Source organism: Ambystoma mexicanum, chromosome 1q (assembly GCF_040938575.1).
Source record: "Ambystoma mexicanum isolate Mex_15411 chromosome 1q, UKY_AmexF1_1, whole genome shotgun sequence".
NCBI classification, from domain to species: Eukaryota; Metazoa; Chordata; class Amphibia; order Caudata; family Ambystomatidae; genus Ambystoma; species Ambystoma mexicanum.
Window position 1 is genome coordinate 901,725,116 of NC_090922.1, and position 24,920 is coordinate 901,750,035.

A 24,920-nucleotide genomic window follows, 5' to 3' on the forward strand; every position below is an offset into this window, starting at 1 on the left:
GGGATGGAGAGGCCCTTGAGGGCCATGTAGGGGATCGTGGCCTGGCTCCAGCCTGACATCTTGGAGGGCTGGGGACATGAGGGGCAGGAATCATGACAGCACCGCGAGGGCCGCACTCCAGTGAAGCAGGAGCAGTCCTTCTTCCCTTTCCACTATTTTGTGTCCATTACTACCTCATTGGGTACTGTTAAATGGTGACACACAAATCCACCAATGGCATCCAAGACGTTAGCATCTAACACTGTCACTTCTGTACAACACTTCATTTGAACCGTTGCATATTAAGCCTCCAAGTGTCGTGTCATTGGAAAGCACGTCCGGTACAAAGTTCAGTAAAGAATGCAAGATTTGTGCATCAACATTCATTCACATGAGCACCCATAAACACAAAGTGGAGGTATGAAAACCTTGTCTGCAATATGTTTACAACTCTGTTATGAGCGCCTGTGAGCACGGTATCTGCCAGTGAGCATCCATTAGTTCTTAACAAGGTTACTGTTTTTTTCTCCCATTCCCTATCGTCAAGTGGCACTTCATTTGTATATGCTTGCAACGTTTCCATTTACCCATATCACCCATTGTAATATCAAAATAGGAACTTTCTTTTTTCCTTCCGAAAATACTCCAAATTTGTTTTCCCACTAACGCATCTCCTACATGAATCATAAAAATATGGCACCAAAACAAAAAGTATGTTACCAACCTAAAGCAATGTCCGAAAAGCTCACTGTCTCCACAGCTGTGGATCGCTCTAGGCTACACCATTGCAACAGCCTCGTTCTAAATCTGCCTGCTTGTACTCTCTGCCCTCTGCCTCAAGTCCAGGGATTGTATCTCTCTGGGACTGAAATGTCTGCATAGGCTCCCAGTAGCTGTAAAGAATAAGGTCAAAACCCGCTGCATTATGCATAAGGCCTTCTGGGATCTGGGGCCACAATACCTGCAACTCTCACTTCCTAAATATCTCGATGCTTGAGCTCTTCCCTCATCTGCCTCCAACTCCCTCAGGGTCACTTGCTTCAGCAAGGAACCAGTTGGTGGTAGATCTCCTTCTTTGACTGGGGCCTCCATCTGCAACAGCCTGCCTGCCTGCCTGAAAGTTGAGTAGAACCATCGCCGTTTCTGGAAGCACCTCAAAAACTTTCTCTTTGCCTATGCTTTTTTTCCTCCTATCCCCTGATGACTTCCTAGCTGAAACAGATTCTGCACTGGTTACCTGGCTACCCTCTGATATCAGGCCCAGGCAACCTCCCCCACCAGTCGCACCCCTGCACTGCCTTTCTGGCAAACCCCGCACTTGGAGACTGTTTTCTGTATCCCTAACAGTTCCACCACCACCTGATGTCTGCACTTATCCTTGCACTTGCCACCATCAGGCCATATTTTTAGTTATTGTCATTGTTTCTTCTTTCCATGTACTGCACTTTCTCTTTCCCCTCCCCATGCACTTGGGCGATCTCAGGGACACCTGGCCTAGTAGGTTCATTGTCTCTGCCTCCCCTCTGTTCCCCTTCCCTTGCCTCGGGGCGCCTTCAAAAATGTGTGTATATGCGCAGTATGAATGGCATATCAAACAATATCACATCATATGATATTATACACACATTGCATGCATCACAATAGGATGCCTGCCACTTACCTTGTACAGTTCACAAAAAAATTCCGCAGCACCCCACTTACTGCACACTGATTGCAGAAAAACAACACTAAGTGTATGTTAGCAACTGCAAACAAGTACATAACGTGCATGCATCCAAACAGGATGCCTGCCCCTTAGCTGGCACACTTCCACCATAGTCTTCTATATTTCTCTGTACAAAGAGACTTTCTGCCACAGTTTTTCTGTACACTCCACAACCAGTAACCTTATTGAGCAATCCCTTTGCCTCCAAAGTCCCATTTCCATGACTACCATCTTGCAAGTGACATGTTTAATGCTGAAACTACAGCAGAATCTGCAGATTTATTGTGCTAGGAAGGGGGCTGTGGGGAGAAGAAGTGTGAAACAGGTTAGGGGTTTGGGTCTTTATTGGCCCCTCGGAAAAGATGTTTTTTTGTTAGTTTGTTTGAAAATGTCCACACAACATGTACCCCAAATGTAGCCCTCCATAATGCAGTATGACAACATCAACAGTACTGACAAAGGCCACACATCTGCAAAGGTCAAACATACAGCAGAAACTTCCCTCATAGACAGTGCGCCAGAAAGCCTCCACTCTGTCCAATGCAGAATTAGCAGCCATGCCTCTTTGCACGGCATACCTGTACAGATCTTGCACAAAGGTATCACTCACTATTAGGACTCTGCATCTCTCCATCACTGCCTGCCACCCTCATTACACAGACTGATGGGGAAAAATAGTACCGGCCCTTCCTGTGAGGCACACCCTCAACACCTGATTGGCTAATTCCTACAGTTCCATTTCCATGCCCAGCATGCTTAAAAGAGCAGGATGTGGTGCATGCGCTTTCCCAGTCACAGCGAGGGCTGCGCCGCAGTAAAGCAGGGACTGTCCTTCTTCTAATTCCACTCCAGCCATGCATCGAAGGCGCTAGGCCATCACCACAAAGAACACACCATAGTACACCCTATGTTTACATGCTCATGTCATGTGCAATGGACTCCCCATCTGCAATTGTCATTGTTTCTTCTTCCCATGTACTGCACTTTCTCTTCCCCCTCCCCATGCACTTGGGCGATCTCAGTGACACCTGGCCTAGTAGGTTCATTGTCTCTGCCTCCCCTCTGTTCCCCCTCCCTTGCCTCGGGGCGCGTTCAAAAATGTGTGTATATGCGTAGTATGAATGGCATATCAAACAATATCACATCATATGATATTATACACACATTGCATGCATCACAATAGGATGCCTGCTACTTACCTTGTACACTTCACACAAAAAATTCTGCAGCACCCCACTTACTGCACACTGATTGCAGAAAAAACACTAAGTGTATGTTAGCAACTGCAAACAAGTACATAACGTGCATGCATCCAAACAGGATGCCTGCCCCTTAGCTGGCACACTTCCACCATAGTCTTCTATATTTCTCTGTACAAAGAGACTTTCTGCCACAGTTTTTCTGTACACTCCACAACCGGTAACCTTATTGAGCAATCCCTTTGCCTCCAAAGTCCCATTTCCATGACTACCATCTTGCAAGTGACATGTTTAATGCTGAAACTACAGCAGAATCTGCAGATTTATTGTGCTAGGAAGGGGGCTGTGGGGAGAAGAAGTGTGAAACAGGTTAGGGGTTTGGGTCTTTATTGGTCCCTCGGAAAAGATGTTTTTTTGTTTGTTTTTGTTTTTATTATTGTGCTCACAAAGAAGCTTTTTTGTTTTAGCGCTTAATCTGAGTTTTTCTTTTGTTTGCCTCCTTACATTGTTACAGGATTGTCTCCAAAACCTCTTGCACAGTGTAAAACAAAACAACATTGTCAATGTTGATTAAAAAATTGCCATTTGCATGGAACCAGTGCAAATTTTGCTCATTAATGATGTCATAGACTGTGGTGAACATCCCAGCAGTGGACAAAAATTGATACATACTTCTGTTAATGAAACAACTTACAACCTCTGGCTGGGGACAAATTACACCAGTATTGTCCTATGCTCCTCTTTTTGGTATGCTTGAGAGAACCTTTTTGGCAGTGGGAAAAATCTGCATCACTTCTTCCATCAACTTCTTTAGGCGGCAGAGAAAATGTCCACACAACATGTACCCCAAATGTAGCCCTCCATAATGCAGTATGACAACATCAACAGTACTGACAAAGGCCACACATCTGCAAAGGTCAAACATACTGCAGAAACTTCCCTCATAGACAGTGCGCCAGAAAGCCTCCACTCTGTCCAATGCAGAATTAGCAGCCATGCCTCTTTGCACGGCATACCTGTACAGATCTTGCACAAAGGTATCACTCACTATTAGGACTCTGCATCTCTCCATCACTGCCTGCCACCCTCATTACACAGACTGATGGGGAAAAATAGTACCGGCCCTTCCTGTGAGGCACACCCTCAACACCTGATTGGCTAATTCCCACAGTTCCATTTCCATGCCCACCATGCTTAAAAGAGCAGATGTGGTGCATGCGCTTTCCCAGTCACAGCGAGGGCTGCGCCGCAGTAAAGCAGGGACTGTCCTTCTTCCAATTCCACTCCAGCCATGGATCGAAGGAGCTAGGCCATCACCACAGAGAACACACCATAGTACACCCTGGCCCTCATTACGACCCTGGCGGAAATCGAAAAACGATGGCGGAAATGTAATACCGCCATCGAATACCGCTCGGTGCGATTATGACCCGTCACCGTAAAGTACGATGCCATTTGCGACACCGTAGTGAACGCCAACGCTAACTGCACCAAGTACGCGCACGCGCGCCATGCAAAACCGTAATTACCACCATGGCGCAACGGTACGCGAATTCTGACCCTAGCGGACATTTACTTAACGCCATCAAGCATGGCGGAAAGTACCATTCCGCCATGGTGAGAATTACGGCATCGTGAACCAACCGTAAATGGCCCTACTGAGTGCCTGTACACCACTCCCTGCCCACATTGCACAACTCCTCGTAGGTGCAATGAAGTTACACAATGCAACCAGTGAAATGTACAAGTCACCCATGCATGCCAATGAACAAATGAATGTAGGTGCTCCAAGTGCCTTGTGAGTGGCCATCCATATTTGGCATGTCACCATTGCCGTACTGATGCAGCACAGGCATGTGAAGGTTCAAGTACAGCAATATTAACTGAAATATGAGACAAAACAACAACAGGCCCCCATCGCTTGACACCAGTGTAAGGCAACATTCAAAGCAGTATCCTGAGGGAGACTGCACCAGCCCTGTACTCTTGCCAGTAAACAAACCAACCATCAGCATAAGCATGTACCACACAAGTTGGCAGAGTGACTGAGCAGCCAAGCTCATCTCAAGAGGGGCCAATGGGAGCTGCAGGGCACAGATGGCACGAATACAGAAGCTATTCCAATGGACATGACCTCAGTCTCCCTCCAAGAAACGCACGCAAACACAGGCACCTGTGACCAGCCATTTTCTGATAATCACATCATTCCACCAATCCACCTGGCTGACCGGCATCTGTTACACAAAAGCTAATCCCCCGCCCCTGAGCATGACATCATTAAAACAGTCATAATGGCAGCCCCTATCCCTGACCTTACTGGGCTTCGTAGGCAAACGCGGCCAGTACAGTACCACGCAACTATACTCAGAAGGCGGAACCCAATGCAGATCTTCTCACAATACATCGCTCCACAAATAGGAATATGCTACATTACTTGCAAAGAATAACGCTACACGGTTAATATCAGAATAAAATTATAATGCACATCAAATTCACCAAGCCCATACAGCTATTAGGTCATAAACTCCAAAATATTTTTCATTACTGTGGGCTGCATCCGCAATAAATGACCAGCTTCTTCTTGTGTGACGCCCTCTTCCTTCATGGTACACAGGGGCTACATTCACGTTCAAAAAGGCAACATGGAAGCGCCTAGAACCGCAGGGCCGTCCCATTAGGTAGGCACTAGTCCAGCTGAAAGGTTGATATGTTGCTCCTAGCCACTAGTACTGCGTAAGGGCATGTGGCCCATTGGCGATCGTCCCATAAGATCGTAATGGTGCTCCACTGATTAACTCGAAGCAGCAGGTGTCGGGAGTAAAAGCCATCTGCAGGAGTGGCATACAGTTGGCAGCGGCAAAAGGGGAGGAGATACCTGTCACCCAAATGAAATGAAAAAGAATAGTATGGGCATCAGAACTTCATTTGTATTACTCACTTCAATGATCACACTAAATCTACAGCCATATGCATGCTAGCCCACTCAAAAGGATTATTTCCACCCAAAAATCACTTGCGAATCATAACTATATAAATCGAGGTGAAAACACTATTACAAACGAGTGTTTGTGTGCATGCGTCTGTTAAAACAGAATCCATTAGATGGGATTAGTAACGTGCATAGACACAAGTGTTTGAAGGCGCGTCGAGACAGGGAGGGTCCAACAAGGGCAGATAGACGATGGTCCCACTATGGCAGCTCTGCATCACATAGCGCAGGGGAAGGGGATAGATTCCAAAAAGCCATGTACATGGCAAACTCTCAATTAAATCATCTGTCCATGCATCCATACATCATTCCCTTATCCCGGTATAAAAACGCCTGATTATTTACTCACATAACATTTGAAATTTCCATTGAGTCTGTGCGTAATGCAGTCTGCAAAATCCACTGTGCTCCAGCCCGGAATTCTAGTGTTGTGAAGTAACATGTATTTGGGAACGTCCTGCCTTATCGTCCACTACGCTATTGCGCATCCCATACTATTCATATCAATCATTGCATTCTCGCCATGGCCCCTGTCCCAAGGACATTAAACAATAGAACGTTATATTTGCAGTCAGACCTGTGGGCGTCTCCTCGCCGCTAGCTGAAAACCGAAAGCGCTGTCCTTCGAATTCCTCATTTGCAACATCACGTCGAAAAGGCATCTGTGACCGCTTGAAATCACAAATTCATCCATGTAGTGCAGCAGTGTGTGAAAATGGCAACTGGCTTCACTCACAAATGGGACGCCCCGCCCGTCGGTGAACCTCGGTACAGTGCTGCATGAGGGTCCACCGTTAATCGAGTACTACATTCCACTGACCCTTCACAAGTTTGTTCGCGACTGCAAAGATAGTATGTGAAACAATGGGACCATAGCAGAATGAACATATAAACCAATATTTCACTGCCATCGGGATTAAATACATGATTGTAATAGCAAGATGCCATGCGTCACATTGCAGCGTTGTGTGCGGGACGTGCTCGCCCAAAGGGGATTGCAGCTGGCACAGGTGGAATGAATCACCACAGGTGGAGGCTATACAGCCTGAAAACACATAAATTGCACACCCAACCCCCTCCCACAACCACACCCACTCCAAAATGCTACCGGCAGGACTAGCGATGTTGGCCCTGGGGGACCTGATAGCACTGCAAGTACTCCAACTTCAAGAAGAAGACGAACATCAACTACTACAACAACCGGCCGCACAGAGGAGACGCAGGAGGAGGAGGAGGGCAAGGCAGGGCCAGCAAGGCCCACCAGCACAGCCACTACCACCACGCAGGCAGCCCGCAATCCCACGCCTCCGAGCTCATCCGTTCAACCTCACTGCTGAGCAGATCCACACCCTCTACCGTTTGGACCGGGACACCATAACCGCCATTGTGAACATGACACACACTGACCTTGTCAGCATGATAGATAGCCCAACCGCCATCCCACCCCTACTGAAGGTGGTGTCTGTACTCCACTTCCTGGCCACAGGCACCTACCAGCACACAGTCGGACAGTTGCATGGCATTTCACAGCCACTGTTGTCACGGACACTATCGCAAGTGCTCGATGCCCTCCTGAAGCACGCAGACGACTACATCTCTTTACCACGCTCGGAGCAGGAGATTACAAACACAAAAGTGGGATTCCATGCACTTGCCGGCATACCGGGTTGCATTGGTGCCATCGACTGCACCCATGTGGAATTGGTTGTCCCACATGCCATGGAGGTCCAGTACCGCAACCGGAAACAATATCATTCTCTTAATGTACAAATGGTGTGTGACTCCAACAGGATCTTTACACATTGTTGTGCCCGATTTCCTGGATCAACCCATGATTCTATGGTCTTGAGGAACTCTACAATACCACGCTACATGGAGCGACACGCAGGGAACAGATCCTGGCTACTCGGTGAGTCTCATTTCATGCATGATAATGTGGGGTATGTGATGCGGCAATGACCTGGCAGGAAGGGGGGGGATGCGTACGTAGCAATGTCATTCCACAAACATCCTTTATTGTCCACATACAGGTGATGCCGGGTATCCACTGAAGAGATGGCTCCTTACACCACTCCGGAACCCACAGAACCAGCATGAGGAGGACTACAACCATGCCCACTCACGTACCCGTGTAGTCATAGAACAGGCATTCGGCCTACTGAAGGCTCGTTTCCGCTGCCTCAGCAGGTCTGGTGGGGCACTCCTGTACCGCCATGAGAAGGTTGCAAAGATGGTCATGGCATGTGTCATGCTACACAACATGTGCGTACGTAGAAATGTGCCCATGCCCCCTGACGCAGAACTGCAAGCACCTGAAGATGGTCATGATGAGGGTGGGGATGTGGCAACACCTCAAGGAGTCCGCGAGGCACAGGAGGCCCGTGAAATTCGTCAGAATATCATAGATTCATGCTTCTAGCACTCACGCCTGGTGGCTGATACATGGACACGGGACTTGTGGCACTGTGTGTGTCTGGAACATGCACAATGTGGACTGTACGCCTATAAAGGCCTCGTACACAAAGATCAATGTCCACACATCTCATTGGATGATTATGAAATGTTTATAGCATGTGTGAAATTATATTACACACCCCATCGACGCGCCACCCAAGAAAGCCCAACACCCCCCCTCCACCCTCCTACCTCCCCCCCGAACACCAGTGTCCAAAGATGCTCATTGTCAGTGGGCAGACGCTATTGCAAGCCCCCTCTCCGGGTATCAGGGGCACCCCTGCCTGTGGAGCGCAGGTTCCTCCCAGATCTACGTTGGGGGCTGCCCTGGACGGAACTTGCAACGGATGATGTCTCTGCCTGCTCACGTCCATGCATGTCGCTAAGGGTTTGTGAGAGCTCAGTGAGCACACGGCGCACAACGGCAAGTTCACCACATACGTCTTTGGACGTCACATGCAGTTCCCCCCTCAGGCTCTCGGTGCTTCTCTCCATTTGTACCCTTAGTGTCTCTGTACTTCTCTCCATTTGTACCCTTAGTGTCTCTGTACTTCTCTCCATTTGTACCCTTAGTGTCTCTGTACTTCGCTCCATTTGTGCCCTAAGTGTCTCAGTAGATGTTTCTATGGCTGCCTTAGAACCCCCACATTCATCAGCATGCTCCTTGAGGAGCGTGGCCAGTTGCTGCTGTTGCACGATCACCTGGTCGAGGGACTGTTGCCTCTGCTGGGCCATGCCCATTTGCGGTGGTGTCACAGAGGGGCTGATCACCTCATGTTGCCTTGCCACAGGGCTTGTGGGGGGTGGCCAGTCGTCGTCTTGTGGGTGTCCCTGCGTGGTATCCTCATGGTGTACGGGATGAAACAAACAGGGGGATTGAGACAGGTCATGGATGGGTCCTACATCGACAGCACCGTTTTCTGTGTCGGAGCATGCTGGCATTAATGCAGTGTCACCTATGGTGCTGCTGCCACCAGAAGCAGTGCCTTCTGTGGTATCCATTGGGGGGACCTGTGGTGCTGCTGTTGTGGGGATGCTGGCTGCTGGGGTGCCTGTTGAAGTCCCCTCCTGTGTGCTGCCACTTGATTTGTGCTGCTGCCGTGTCTTGATCCGTGCAGCTGAGGTGGAGGGTCTTTGGCCGTTGGTCTTGGCCCTCTTTGCAGGTGTGCTGGTAGGGGTGTCCTGAAGCTCGTCGTTTGAATCGGACCCTGTGGTGGATTAAAGGAGGGCGAGCGTTATTTATGGGTCTGTGGAAATTGGAATGGCAATGTTTCACATGCATTGGGGTGGTACCTGAGGGTGATTTGGGTCAGGGCCTTGGAGGTGGTTTCATTTTTGTGTGGATTGAGGATGCAGTTGTTTTGCAGCCTGCAGTTAGGGTGTGCATGCTGCACGTGTAGAGGGTGTTTTTAGGATTTTTAATTATTTATGTATTTAATGTGACTTTTGAAGTGCGCTATCAGGCCAATGTATGTGGACGTTCTCCTGGACATGTGTTTCTGTTGCACTATGTGGACACATGGTACTTCACATGATTGGTCATTGTGGATTTAGCATTGTTTTATTTGGCCCACCTACCTGATTCTTCGGATGTCTGCACTCCTTTCTCCATCCCTCCGACTCCCTCTATACTCTCCATTCCAATGGTGGAGGCACAGATTTCTTCCCAGGGGGTCAACTTGATGGGTGATTCCGATCCTCCCCCGGTAGCTGTGGCAATGTTACGGTTGGCTGATAGTATGCTCCATACGCGTATCCGCAAGTCGTCCCATCGCTTTCTGCATTGCTGTGGGTTGCGGGGTGCGGTCCCCACCGCACTTACCCGCTGTGCCACCAGGGCCCATATGGCCTTCTTGTTCGCAAGTGCCGTCCTGGTCATTTGCGTCGAGAAGACGACGGCAGCATTCTCCTGGAGGGTCTCTGTGAGCACGGTGAGTTCCTCATGGGAGAAGTGGACCTGCCGCTTGCGGTCGCACGCTTTTTTAGCAACTTTTCCCATTTTGATTGTTTTGACTAGGGTGGCTAACGGGTTGGGATGTGTCTCAGGGTCGGATTTTTAATGGTTGTGTTGGGATTCTGATTTTATAGGTGTACGGCGTGCTGTTTCCCGTTCCGGACCCATGTTTTTACTTCTGTTTCCGTATATTTACGGTCACCGTATTTTGCGATTACCGCTCATTACGGTGACCGCTATGATGGGTGGCGGAATTGCACCTAGGGCGCCGTACGACGGCGGTGAGGGGCGTTTTGGGGACATTTCCGCCATCGCAGACTTTGCACTTCCGCCATGGCGTAATGCTCGTGCCAGATGAGTCAGAATTAGCCGCACTTTACTCCATCGTGCAATGGCGGAAACGCTATTTACGCTATGGCGGTCAGGTCAGTTACTTTCCGCCAGGGTCGTAATGAGGGCCCCTATGTTTACATGCTCATGTCATGTGCAATGGGCTCCCCATTTGCAATTGAGCCTGCCAGCTTTCACCCATGCCACATATTTGCATGCATGGCTGCATAACGTTGGGTTGGGTGTGTGGAACGGTATGTAGGTGCCTTTGTACATTGGCCATATTTTACATCAGTGCTGTTGAGCACTTCCTTTCATGCCGCAATATCTTAAAGCACTTCCTAAAGCAAGGGTCTTATGAGGGCCTAACTGCAGCAAACGCAAATGGTCACATGTGGCTCCCTATTGTGCAACAGGTGCAATGATCTACACCATATGCTAATCTATGCATAGCAGCTCACTTCTGCTGTTCTACCAATTCTACAATGTCCTCCACAACCATTGTGTAAATGTCACCAACTTCAAATACATGCAGAGTTACAAATGCATTGTTGCATTATGTTGTGGTGGCTGTGGTGAAGGGCTAGATTGTTGGGTGCATGGCCTACTTCCTACGGCATTTGGCCATGCACCCAACAGTCTAGGACTTGCCCACTCCCACCACAACATAACAGAGCCATGTAGGCGAAAATGTAGCCATGTTCCAGAATTCACAAAGGCAATATAGACTCCGGCATTTCTACCCAACCGCCTCCCCATAATACAGCGATGCCTGCAAACATGTTCCAGTTACCATAATCCACAAACATACCACACTGTTTGGCACCCCTACCCACTTCCATTCACAAAGCATTCTATTACTGCCAACCAAACAACAAAATCTGCACAACATTGGTCCTCCTCCCTACACTCTAGTAAGTGCATAGAACCAATACTGAATAGTGCACGACAACACTTACTAATCTGCGCAATGCAGACTACCCAAGCACATATAAGAACCAATTCAACCGTACCCTCTTATATATGGACACTATTGCAACACTGCACCCAGTAGACACACTGCATGACTGCTCACTGCAGCATCTCCAGCCATACATCGACAACTGTAGGATGTTCTATCACCACACCCATGCAACCAACAATGTGTACAATGCAAACAAACCACACACACAAAGCAACCATGTGATGTGACACTTACTTGCAACCAGTAAACATACCTTTTCAACCAGTGGACATACTTTTACGTGCAAGGGATCCAGCCATGCATCGAAGGGGCTATGGACGTACCACACACAACAGACCATAGTACAGAATGGGCCTCATTACGATGCAGGCGCTGACGGAATGAAGGGGGCCGGTACGGTACCGGCCCCCTTCATTCCGTCAGGGCTGATTACGAGCTTCCCATCGCTGGACGCAGATCAGACGCCTGGTAAAACCAGGTTTCCTTTCTGGGTCCTGCCAGGGGAAGAGGGAGGTAACAACGGGACACTTATAATGTGCCCGTTGTTACCTCCATTCCCATTCCCATTGAGCCCTATGGGTGCACAAATGGGAATGGGTAATGGTTCCTGCAAGGAGGACTTACCGGGTCCTCCTATGTCGGAATGACCCGGTAAGTCCCCATTGCAGGAACCCGGAAAAGGAGCCCGGTTTGTGGGCAGCCATGGAGCTCATAGCTCCATAGCTACCTCCAAACTCGTAATGAGGCCCAATATGTTTACATGGTCATGCAATGTGGAATGCACTCCCCTTCTGCAATTCAGCCTGTCACCACTCATCACAGAAAGAGATCACCACTGGAGCTGTTACGCCATAACGAAGGCTGCCTGCAATTACCACACAAGATTGTTGCCTGTTGAGGTAACTGCAAATTGGCATAGTATGCACGGATACCGCTGCACACCACTGTCTTCTTCTAATGAGATATATCAGATGAAGCACTTCTCACTCCCCCACTCTTTCCATCCCTTCTTCCCACCACCAGATGCCATAAAGTATGTTTTCCAGGCCCTTTCGCTGCTGCATTGGCCTCAGATACAACATGCCGGCATTATCGAAAACTTATGACGCACATCACGTCACCGCACACTATAGTGTAATCACATTTTTGACCATGCAGCAAACAGGGAACTCAGACGCCAGAGCGGAGCCAGATATGACTAATTTCAGTGATCACTCTGTTACGTAAAAGAGCCCGAGCCATGCACACAATGCCTTAGGGGCTTGGCACACACACCACAACACTAATCGTCCATTACACCCTGGCAGCGTTACCCAAAAAGTTGACACACAGCACGCTTCCCTCCAGCCAACCACTGGCCGCATCCAATATTCGCCGACATCACTGCGTACTTCAAGCCAATGACACTTCTGTCTGCGGAGCAAACAGGGAAATGGGTCCGCGGAGGGAAGCCAGATATCACTCATTTTTTTAGACGTACATTTCAGTTCTTTGCGACATAAGTACTGGTCGGATTTCCGGCAAACATACAAAAGCACGGTTTCTGAAAAAAAGCCCCAACTCCTGACACAAATTTGGTGAAAATCCTTCCAGCCGTTCGCCCTATAACCGTGCACAGAGTTTTTCCCCAATCAGTCTATTGAAAACAATTAATATTAGGGAGCCCCTATAACTTTGTCCCCCCCCGCACCAAACCTCACCAAACGTGCTGCAAAAAAATCAAGAGCTGGCCATATACTTTTTTTGCAAAGTTTGGTGAGGATTCCTCCAGGGGGAGCGAAGTTATAAGCCACCGAAAAAGTGGTCTTCCTATGGGTTTAGCAACTTAACCATAACTAATATTTAAGGATAATAATAAGAGTGCACTGTATTTCATCCAAGACTACTCTCAACGATGCAATTAATAGACCCTAACCAGAAGTCACAGTCTAGTGCAGATGAACTGGACCTCCAATGGCGGCTCTCACTGCAGCGAGTTGGCAGTCACGCAGCCGTTCTTAAGTGATCATTGAGAGCAGTCCAAAGGGATGTCAAAGAAAACATTCTGAAAGCTGTGAGCAGTCAACCAGCCTGAAGGTCACTTGTTTCATTATTGTTTTAAAAATGCGCACGCTCCCTTTGGACTACTCGGAGCAAATGCAATTTGTTCTGATTCCTTGCCATGTTTGTTTTCTTTTCGAGAGATCAGGGAGAAATCAAACTGTAACATTTGAATGAAAAGGGATCCATGCTGGACTCCAAAGGTCACAGCAAACAGATGACTTGTTTTCAGGGGGTGGGTGGAGGCAATGACACATAAGCATATCAATCATGTTTGCATACAGCACTCATATTAAATGTCTCAGTCATTGGACCCTTCCTACGGTGCCGATAATGTTAATGTCTGCATTATTTTGCTACGGTTGCTTGGCAGTGCAACTGCACAAACGTTTCAAGCATTGGTTCCATGGCAACAAAGGTATTCTAAGAGAATGACAGTACGTGTGGTAAACCCACTCTTCTGCTGTGCAGAGACTTTCTAAACAATTTCACAAATGCTGCGCCTGCTATCGTTGCATTTCTACACTGTAGGGTCGCAGCTACTGAATGCAGTGAGCACGTAGGTGTCAGTGTTTTGAAAATGTGTATTCATATAGGCTTTAGAAATCTGCTTCTATGAAACCACCATGCTTCCTATAGCACTGAAATAATGTGGCTATAGTATGCTGGCAGCTGGCCCGTTGAGAAAATGTTAACATTAGAACATGAAAATGAGGTTTGACATCTGTCATGCAAGTGTCTTAATTCTATACCTTCATTGAAGATGCTAAACTTCAAGGCATCCTTTTAAAATTCTGGGGCCAGATTATCACAGATTTGCACTTGTGCTAAAAAGAGAGCAAATGCTTTGATAATGCAAAATGGAGGACACAGATTTTGTCACATCCCATAGGGCCTGATTTAATAGGCCTAATGGTGTGCAAAACTATCAGTGTGTTCTAAGATTGCGCGGCACAAATGCAACTTCCGGAGAGGAGATTTACAGAATAAAGTGCAAGCAGGAACCTGCAGTGCAAAGACAATTGGTTTGCGTCTGACATGCCCACAACACGCCCCCTAGGTCCTGCTGTAGCAGACCTTTTTGCACACATAGCGAACCTTGTCGATAAATACAGCGAAAATGATAGAAAAAAGTGCATGATGATTAATCACCATTAATTCTACCTACACCAACCATTCCTAGTCTAAGTAGTGCTACAAATCCTCACACCCCAGATGCAAAGTGCACCTACACCTGCTATTCTTATTCTCTGTACACCCACCAATCCGCGCACCCCAAATACAAAGCGCATCTACACCTACTGTTTCTACTCACTGTACACCCTCCAATCTGCATATAACTCCACACCCACTCTTCCTCCTCACGGTACTAGCACCAACAAGGTGCACCCATAATCCTCAGGACTCAGCACCCACTCTTCCCCCTCAAAGTAATTGCATCAACAAGGTGCACCCCTAAACCTCAGTACTCCACACCCACTCTCCCACCTCTCATAAAAAAATAGGACATTACACTGATCACTGCCCTTACACTAAGCTTGACTCAGAGGCACATCAGTAGGTCTGATACACTGCTAGAGCACTAGACAAGACAACAATCTTGCCAACTGTTAAATGCATGTGCCCTCCTGTTCCCTTGCAGACTGGAACACGAACATTGCCCTGCAAAACAACTACAATACTTGTGTGCTTTACATAGATAAGTCACAGCTGACATCAAGACAGTCCATGACAGAAGAAAGATCAGTACCCCAACCACTCCCAAGGAACAATGGGAGTAGCCCATCCAACTCTGATCCCTCACTTGACACTTTGGACAAGCCCACAATGTCATCCTCCTCCACCACCACACCCATCCCTGACACCACAGACGGGACCTCTACGCTGAGTGGCTCCTCTGTGGGGATGGTGGATCTACCCTGTCCCTCTGCTGTTGAGGTCTCACTTGCCATGCCCTTACCAACGCCCAGCACCTTAAGAGCAGTGCCATCAGGTGAATTGCATGCCCCAGCGGCTTGTCCCTCGGAGGAGTTGTATGATGGTAGGTGTGGCCGAGGTCTGTGCAGGCATCTGGAAACTCTTGTCCTGGAAAGCAGCTCCTCCTTATTACTTCTTCTGTCGTCAGTATAGCGGACACTGAATGAAAAGGAGGAAAGGGAGTGAGACATATGTGTGTACATGTGTGTAGTTCAAATGATTGACAAAGTAGTATAGGGCAATCACATTTCCAAATGCCACAGTCTCTCACACACACACTAAAAACAATGCCACATTTGTGTCAGGGCTGTGCAAGAAGTCCTCTACAGATGTCAACTACCAATGATGGGGCTGACACATATGCACATGCAACCCTTACCTGTGATCACATGACCATCACACGTACTCCTTAGAAATACATTAAGCAAATATGCCATGTCACAAGATAATTGTGCAGGCCGAGTGATGAAAATTGCACATGCCAGCAAGTGTCCTTGACATCAAAGTCCTAGCTTCAACACATCACTACCTACATTAATCATCCATAACACACATACATGAAAACCTTTAACACATGAAAACATCACTATCAATTGTCTGCATAGTAGGGAATAGAATGTGCAAACAACACTTCAGGGCCACAGCTCACACTGCGCATAGAAGGGGCAGACAAGCACACCCTGGCATTTTGGATGTTCCGTATACATGTGCAAAAACACAACACATTAGTTCAGTAGCACTGTCTGAGCATGAATGGCATAGGGGGTACTGCAACTTATGTGATGACATGGCACGGGCACACACCCTTCCAGGGAGACGTGCCAGACGAACATGTGTATGAGCCATAAAACCATATCCTCCAGTAACAGACCACCTCATACATGTGTGAATGTCAACAGAGGATCATTTGTGTCACCATCCTACTCAATAGTACAACACAGTTATGTCTCAACTTGCCTCAAGCCAATCAAACAATGGGTACATACCCACTGCCACCACCAAAACATTGTAAAAAGAAAACCTGACTAATTGCCAGACACATACTAATCTTCTCTCAGCCACCAGCACACCTTTCATTCACATGGTAATTTCTCCTTGACTCACTGTGTGCACCTAACCCACTCTTTTTGCAAGCCATGACCACAGCGCACCCATGATGGGAAGCAATTGGATTAGGTAAATGGCCAATACTGTAAGTGTGTGTGAAAGTGACGGGACTGTGTTTGAGTGGTCCAGTGTGGGTCATTTGTGTGAGGACCACAGTTTGAGTAGGATGTCTGAGAGACCACAGGAGGAAACAGCAAAAGGAGTGCAGAGGCAACTGGAAGGATGTGGTCTGTGGAGTGCATGTGTGCGAGAGGCATGAGCCTAAGAAGCTGAAATGGAGTAGGAGCCGTGGAATGGCAGTGGAGGGGTGGTAGATGAGGGAAGTGGAGATGGTGGTAGTTGGTAGTAGCAGATGATAGTAAGCGTCACTGAGTTGAACTAGCAGTAGAGGGAGAGAGTAGAGGAAGTGAGTAATAGTGTGGCAGAGAGACAGGAGTAGTAAGAAGTTGTAGCAGGGTGGACAGAATTTCCATCCAATAATATTCCTGATACGATCTGTTACACACTCCAATGAACGAGCCTGCAACTCAGACAGCCAATCGCCCTAGTGAAATTTAACATCACACCTATCACATCACCCAATGACAGACAAGGCCCCTCCACCAGATGATGGGTCAGCCCAGCCCTCATATCCCCCCAACCCAATACCACATCCTGGAAGGCAGATGGCGGGCTGATCCCTCACCTCAGAATTGAATTATGTATGTCCATCTGTTCAAACGCAACTTTGTAAAAATCCAGAATGCCAAAGAATCCTGAATTTGAACAGTTTATACAACTCCCTAAACACCAGCAGGATACTCCACGAGATCATAGTGAAATACGAGGCCCCACTCTGAGCACTTGCACAACATGGCTGGATAAAGAAACCACGGTGTTGGGTATCACTCTACATGCTCCCACTCAATCCCATGCACCCATGTCTGTGCTCACATACCCACTCACCAGCTACCCACTTTTCTCTTCCTGCTCTCCCATCTACAATACTGATTTCATTATGCTACTAGCCAGAAGCTGTCCCTCACAATATCCTGTACATCACCTCCCTCCATCCCTTCAAAAAGCCATCCTTTCCACAACCTATGCCAGCTGCATTGCAAGATCTATCAATAACACATTCCTTACTTCAGGTACCTTCCCAGCAGTTTTCAATACATTCCACAGCAAATGCCTGCTCCTAAATCCCCCCTTCTACTGGCCAACTACAGACCTACATCAAACAACTGACAAATTGTCAACAAATTGACTGAGCAGCTTACAGTCAGCTATGCTTTTTCACTAAACCTAAGCCCCTCCTCCTGCCCGCCCAGTCCTACTTCAGACCCTGTAAGGGATGGATTCATGCCAAGTCTCCATCTGTAATGTACTCGAAGGGACCTCAGTCTTGGAAGGTTGTGATGCATTGGTCGTTCATGACCCCACAGCAAACTTTGTCGCCATTCACCATTGCACAAATGTGCACACCTGCTTCCCTTGTCCTCGACTCTGCACCCTGTCACCAGGGTGCCTCTTTGTCACCTTAGTACTCAAACCTTTACCTGTACTGCCTTCCCCGCTATTGACTCTTCACACTGCATGTCTTGCTGTAAATATGCAGTTGACATCAAAATCATCTCCAAGAATCCATGGGACACCTAGAAACCTGCACCCAACCACACCTTATGCCTCACATGAAGCCACCACTGCATGCCGGCTAACCACCTTCCTCTCAACCCTAAAGAAAACTGTAATCATGATCTGCGTGAAGACTACCCTCTTCCATCAATCCACCTCTGCTTATCCTCCTTCATCCCTCCCACCCCTACCTCCAAAGTACCTTGCATGCACCATGTGAACAGATCTGACCCTATCACATCACATGACATTTCACCTGTACAGAGGGGATGCCAGGTGACAAGTGAGGTGGCGGTGGCCAAATGAGGACATTGAGGTGGTCACAGAGTATTGCAGGGTACAAACAGAGGAACAAGCAGTGGAGTTGGACCAGGCACTCCAAGGCAGTGGCCATGGTCAGCAACCAGCCACAAGATGGCACACAGAAGGAGTTGTTGCAGAGAAAATGCAGGCATAAGTAGGATTAAGGACCAAAAGGCAGAAAGAAGGCAAATAAATGAGGAACAGGTCTCAGCAGAAGGTCAATGAGGCAGTATTGGCAGTTATGTTAATGTTAAAGGACATTTGTACCGCGCACTATCACTGCCAGAGTGGTCCCCTGGCAGAAGAAAGGCCTTTAGCGCATGAGTTACGCATATCATGTGGCGTGCTGCACATGCGTGATGCAAGCATGTTACACTATGAATAGGGGGCACATGCACAGCATTTACACAGCTTAATCCTAGTGGATGAGGAGCGTCTTGCCATTCGGAGACACATAGCGAGACAGCACACATTGACTTTGTGACTCGCAAAGGCAGATTTTCATCATTTTTTAACATTCTTGTACATTACACTTATCATGAGTGATAGGGGATCTGACACTGATGGAAGGACAGGGAATAAGAAGGGCCCACCAGCCAAAAGTGGGAAGCAGACACCAATACCACCACATCGTAGGGGGGTACCACCAGAATGGTGGGGCAGCAGGGCTGGAAGGGAAGAGGCCACAGAAACACCCATGACCCAGGGACAGCCACAGATTCATGAGCAGGGGCCAAGCAGGAAGAATCGGTTATCCGTAGAGGAGTTGCTAATCCAGACTGACTAAGTGGATTATCAACTATCAGAGCCCTATGGGCTGGCAGCTCTTTACCAGTGGTCCAGCAGATTAGGAAGTGGCATGAGGTCACTAAATTGATTAATGCCTGTGTGGTGGAAGTCCAAAAGAAGATGAATGACCTCACCAGGCTTACCAAAGATAAGCATGGCAGCAATGCAACCTATGATGGTGGCTGACCACATCTTGAGTAGCTCGGTCCATTTGAAGAGGTCACCTGTAGGTCACCTGTGACCTCATCACAAGTGAGCAGGTGGATGGTGTGGGAAGCATGGACACCTAGGGTCCAACATCAGTTGAGTGACATGTGTGACTTATAACTGTCATTTCTACACCACTGTACATGCTAAGTGCATTGATGTGGTCTGTGGTACATCATTTCCAGTCATATCAAATCCTGCTAAACATACAAGGGAACTCAGCCCATATGATATGCAGTGTGAATGTAGGATGTAGGGTCTGTAAGTCATTGACATTTCACCACCCCTTACCCAACACATTTTATAATGGCAATGGCAACATAAATAATATGGTTATAAATGCATGGCACGTGTAGCTGCACGCAGTATCAGTGTCATGCATGTGTAGAGTGCACTTGCAATGCTTTTTGCACTCAGGTATCACCCATTGCTTAGGGTGATGTCATGTGAGTAAATCAGTCACTGCTCCGATCAAACAGTGACCTAGGAAGGGATGCAATGTCAGTGAAAAGTAGCACAGGGGCAGTGTGGTTGGTATTCACTGCAGCTCCTATGCTGCCAACAGACACATTAGTCATGTAATGTTGCTTTCAGGGTGTCAGTACTCAGGAGTCCATTGTAAGGGTGCAGATGTACGAGTCTGTCACACTGGTGGCAAGTTTGTTGGTGAAGACATTTATTTATAATAGGAAAGGGAAAGGAAAAAACTATCTTGCCCTATTTTTATGAGGGGTTGCTGTACCTCATCAAATATACTAAGGAGTCTGCAAGGATGTCCAGTAAAGTAAAATGTCCACAATCCCGTGTCCAAACATATCCCTTGCAGTCTAAATTGACTAAGTAAAAACTGAGTGTCAACTTGATCCAGAAGGAGGCTTCTCTCGTTCATGATGAGTGGTTCTTTATCTTAGAAATTCTGAAACTTAACCGCCCTTGCATACATATACAAAACACAGTTCACAAGTATAATGGGGGGGACTCTTCCCCTATGCCTTTCTCCAGTTCCAAAACATAATATGAAGTCTGCTACACTATCCTGAAAGGCTTGACTGTAGGTCCTCTTATCACAAAACACAGTTCCCAAGTATCAGGTGGGAGTCGCTTCCCTTGTTCTTTCTCCAGCTGCCAGACTTGACTATATATCTTAGAATTCCAGAAAATGTCTCTTCTTTTGGCAATGGGTCCTCCACCCCTTGTTTAGCTTCTTGCACCTCTCTTTATTTCTTACATGGGACCCAGGCCCTCTGGGCTGTTTCAATATTCCCTTGACTTGTTCTGTAGCTTGTTTCTCTTTTGTGTGGATCCCAGACCCATTTATATTATCTTGGGATCTCCCCAACTTGCTCTGGGCCCCAGTCCCATGACTGTGTGCTTCTTCAAACTTGTGTGGGTACCCCTGTATACTGCTTTTGCGGGGCTCACCTGACTTTGTATGGGTCCCAGACACAGGTGTTCTGTTCTGGCAGGGCTTCAAGAACTTCACATTGGTCCTAGACCCTGGTGTGCTGCTTTTGCGTTTGCTCTGCCCTCGCTTAACTCAACGTCCAATTGGACAGACCTGGTGAGCTCTCCTGTGGTGTCTCCTGAAGGTGTCTCACCCGCTAATCCTTGAGGATCTGTCTTCCAGGTGGCTAGGACACGGCCATCGCTTTTGTATCAAGTTCCTGGGGGTGGACCAGTGTGGGAGGATCACCTGGGTGAGGCGTCTTTGAGGAGTGGAAGTTGGACACCGGGTGGTGAGATGCGGTATCCCCTTCCCTGCAACATCTTTTCCCCATACTACCAGGTTGGATACCTAAGAATTCAACCCCCAACCCTTTTCTGACACACACACTTTCTCCCAACAGTTTACCATGGGCGACAATGGACTAACACCAGAGCCGTAGACCTGACATGTCCCAACTCCATGGACAGGCAAGGTCAGGCAATTACGGATTATTACACACGCCTGACTTCCATCACACTTCCCCACACAGATAAAAGTTGGAGCAGAAAGCGCACCCTGAGCGAGGAAAAACACATGAGGAAACTTTAGTTCCAAGATGGCTCAATCCAGATGCACTCTCAGCAATGTCCTCTGGTCTTTCCTTAAAGCTGTCAGATGGTAAGTTCCAGCAACCTTCCTGATGGTCTGTCTCTTGTATGTCTGTCTTTCTGCCTCTGTCTTTCTGTCCTTTCCTCTCAGTGCATTGCCCCTTATATAGCAGCAATGACACCACCAATTTACCAATTTACAATCTTGTGGAAGTACCCTGTAATACTTCCTGCAACTAGGAATGGGCAGTTAACCTTCTCTCTCCTTCCAAACCCAGCCTCCAAGTCAGGATTGGTGTAGGGGTCTGGAACAAAATATAGCAATTCCCACTTGTAATCACCATTTGTTCTCCGTTCCAATTTTGAGCAAAAACTAGTTATGTATCACAACTTCATAATGTTACTATCAATTGCCATAATATACATATTTTCTGATTCAGCTAATCATGGAGATTTAGAAAAGCCGACCACCAAGTCCGTACCATGTAGAATGGCCTTGTGACACATTTATGCTGTTTCCATAAAAAGCATCACAGTTATGAATATATACATTTTTACCCATATCCCTAATTGTATTCTCTACCCTGTTCACCAACTCTCACATTTGGAACATTTTCAGATCATCCAGAAACCTAGTTTAACTACTATTACAGTTCCCTGAGTCGCAGTTGGAAGAATTGTATATCTCCAAAATCACTTGAAAAATTACATATCTAATGGTACATAGATGAAATCAATCTGCCTTATCGTTGTTGAGAAATGGCCTACATTATAATAGTGCTTTTAAATTAATTGTTAATCTTCATGTGGGACAAATGGCCCTCATCCTGCCTTCCGGCCATTTGTTTTCACTTGGTCAGCCTGTACCCAGAGCCTTTTTTTAAAATCTGTCATGATCACTGCTTCCAAGGAGTCAGGAACAGCCCAACATCCTTGGAAGCAGGCCCCTAATCGTCATCTTAGGCACCAGCCGGTCCCCACTGGGACCTTTTGGACCTTGTCCTGGCGCCGGTGGCACCAGGCTCATCAAAGTCATCGGTCCCGGCACTGGAAGCGCCGGGCTCGTATTATGTATGAAGATGCTTGGGTGGACTTACCTGCAGCAGACCATGCTGCTTACTTACCAGCCACTTAGAAGTCCTCTGTGAACAGGAACTACTTTCTTACCTGGGTGGGGCAAGCTCCACTCCCTGGATACAGCACTGGAACTCTTCTGGAACTGGAACTCTTTTCTTACCTAGGCGGGGCCGTGGAGGAAGACGCCTCATCACTCCAAGGCTATTTAAACCACACCCGATAGATGAAACGTGCTTCGCGTTATTCTGCATCTGCAGCAGAACGCTCACCGAGTCTGTTCCAGCCTTTCTTCTTTCGATCCTGAACCTGCAAGAATTATACTTACCATTCCTGTATCCAGTCAACAACAGCACCTGCAAAGACAAGAAACAACAGGTTAGCAAGGCAACCTTTACACGCAGTGCTTACTCACCTGATCCATCGGCTGCGGCCATTTCTTCGCGCTGCACCTCCGCCTGTGAAGACAAAAGCATTGTTATTACTTACCGGCACTCCGCGAATTCCAGATTTCTTCACGCTGCACCTCCGCCTGTGAAAACGAAAGCATTGTTATTACCTACCGGCACTCCGCGAATTCCGGATTTCTTCACGCTGCATCGCCGCCTGTGAAAACAAACGAAGAGACATTAGACAGGTATTTACTTATGCCCATCGCGCTCGTCACAATAGAACGCCTGCAAGTACTCCGGCGTCTCTTCAGCACGAACTAAGCAGCAAGGGAAAAAGACAGTTTGAGCGCTTGCATTTACTTACTCATTTCCAGGCGCTTCACTCCATCTTCCATCTCCAGAGTCCTGCAAGACAAAAAGGGAAAAGCATTATACAGAGTCCTGTTCAATATTAACGTGCCACGCACCTAAAGACTATAAAGACTAAAAAGGTGTCCGGAAACTCACCGCTCGTGCAGTTAACGACGGTAACGATCCTCTGAGTTCAAGAGGCCTATGTTTCACCAGTGAAGGAACTGGCAACGGCACCCTGCACCAGACGCAGATGGAGAGTCCAGCATTCACCTATCTAAGGTGAGCACGTTGACCTGGGGGCTCTATGGAGAAGCTAGGAAGAGAGGGAGAGAGAGAGGGACATTCAACAACCCAGACCCTTAACCCCCATATTCTTTCACCTGCAGAAACCTCACCCTTCGAGTTCGACACACAGTGAGAAGAGGTTCGACCCCAGAAGCCAATCGAGTCCTGCACATCACTTTTCGAGTCGCAGACACCTTCCTGCCAAGACCAGCGCCTCCGTGGGAATCAGGTGAGCGTTACAAAATCTCAGTCTCTCTGTGTTGGAAGCTTGCTCTTTGAAGTTGCTGCCCCCATGTTCACATGTATTGGTCATGCTCCAGCTAAGTGGAACTTCTCTTGCAGTCAATGCCTTCAAAGCCAGCAGGTCAGGAGAACATGGAATTCTGACACCTTTTGCAGGACACTTTATTTCAGTTGGCAATTAGATGGGAGATGTGACATCCAGGCCAGGAGTGGGAGATTGTCTTGTGAAGTTTCCCACAGTCAGCAAAAGGGTTTGTCTTGGGCTGATATTTTTTCATGAACACAAAGTGGCTTTTCAAATGTCACTGGAGATGTGTATGTGAAACCTAATATACATTGCTTTTTGTAAAACTGCACATTATGGTTTCTTTTCCGTGACATCTTTCTGTTTGCAGTGATACATTTTCACATTTAAACTGCTTTTATTTGCACACACCTGTGCCAGTCGTTTTTGGTGTCACTGTTTAAAAATCCTGTTTTCCATGTTATGTTATGTTATGTTACTTTGCATTTATATAGCGCCTTATGTACCATTGGTATGGTCTGAATGCGCTGGTAGGTTGAACGCCCTCGGGAACCGAAGTTCTAGTCAGTAGAGAGAGTAGAGAGAGTCAAAGGTGCTTGTGAGCACTGGCTATGTGTGCAGCTGGTGTGGCATTTGTGTATTAGCTGCTTCATAGCGGTAGGTGTGGAGGTTGAGAGATCAGGGGTATGTGTTCGTTACGGCAGGTTTTATCCAGACCGGTTCTGGCTGCGTTAGGCCTGAGGAGAACGCCTGGCTGGCGGGTGTTAAACCAGCAGTGATTAGTTAGAGTGATGTGGAGTATGAGGCAGATGTTGGTATGAGAACAGCTATACCGAATGGTGTCATAGTATCTCTGTGTTCTAGTTGAATGGTGGTGTAAAGAGGAGAGTAAGCATGGTGAT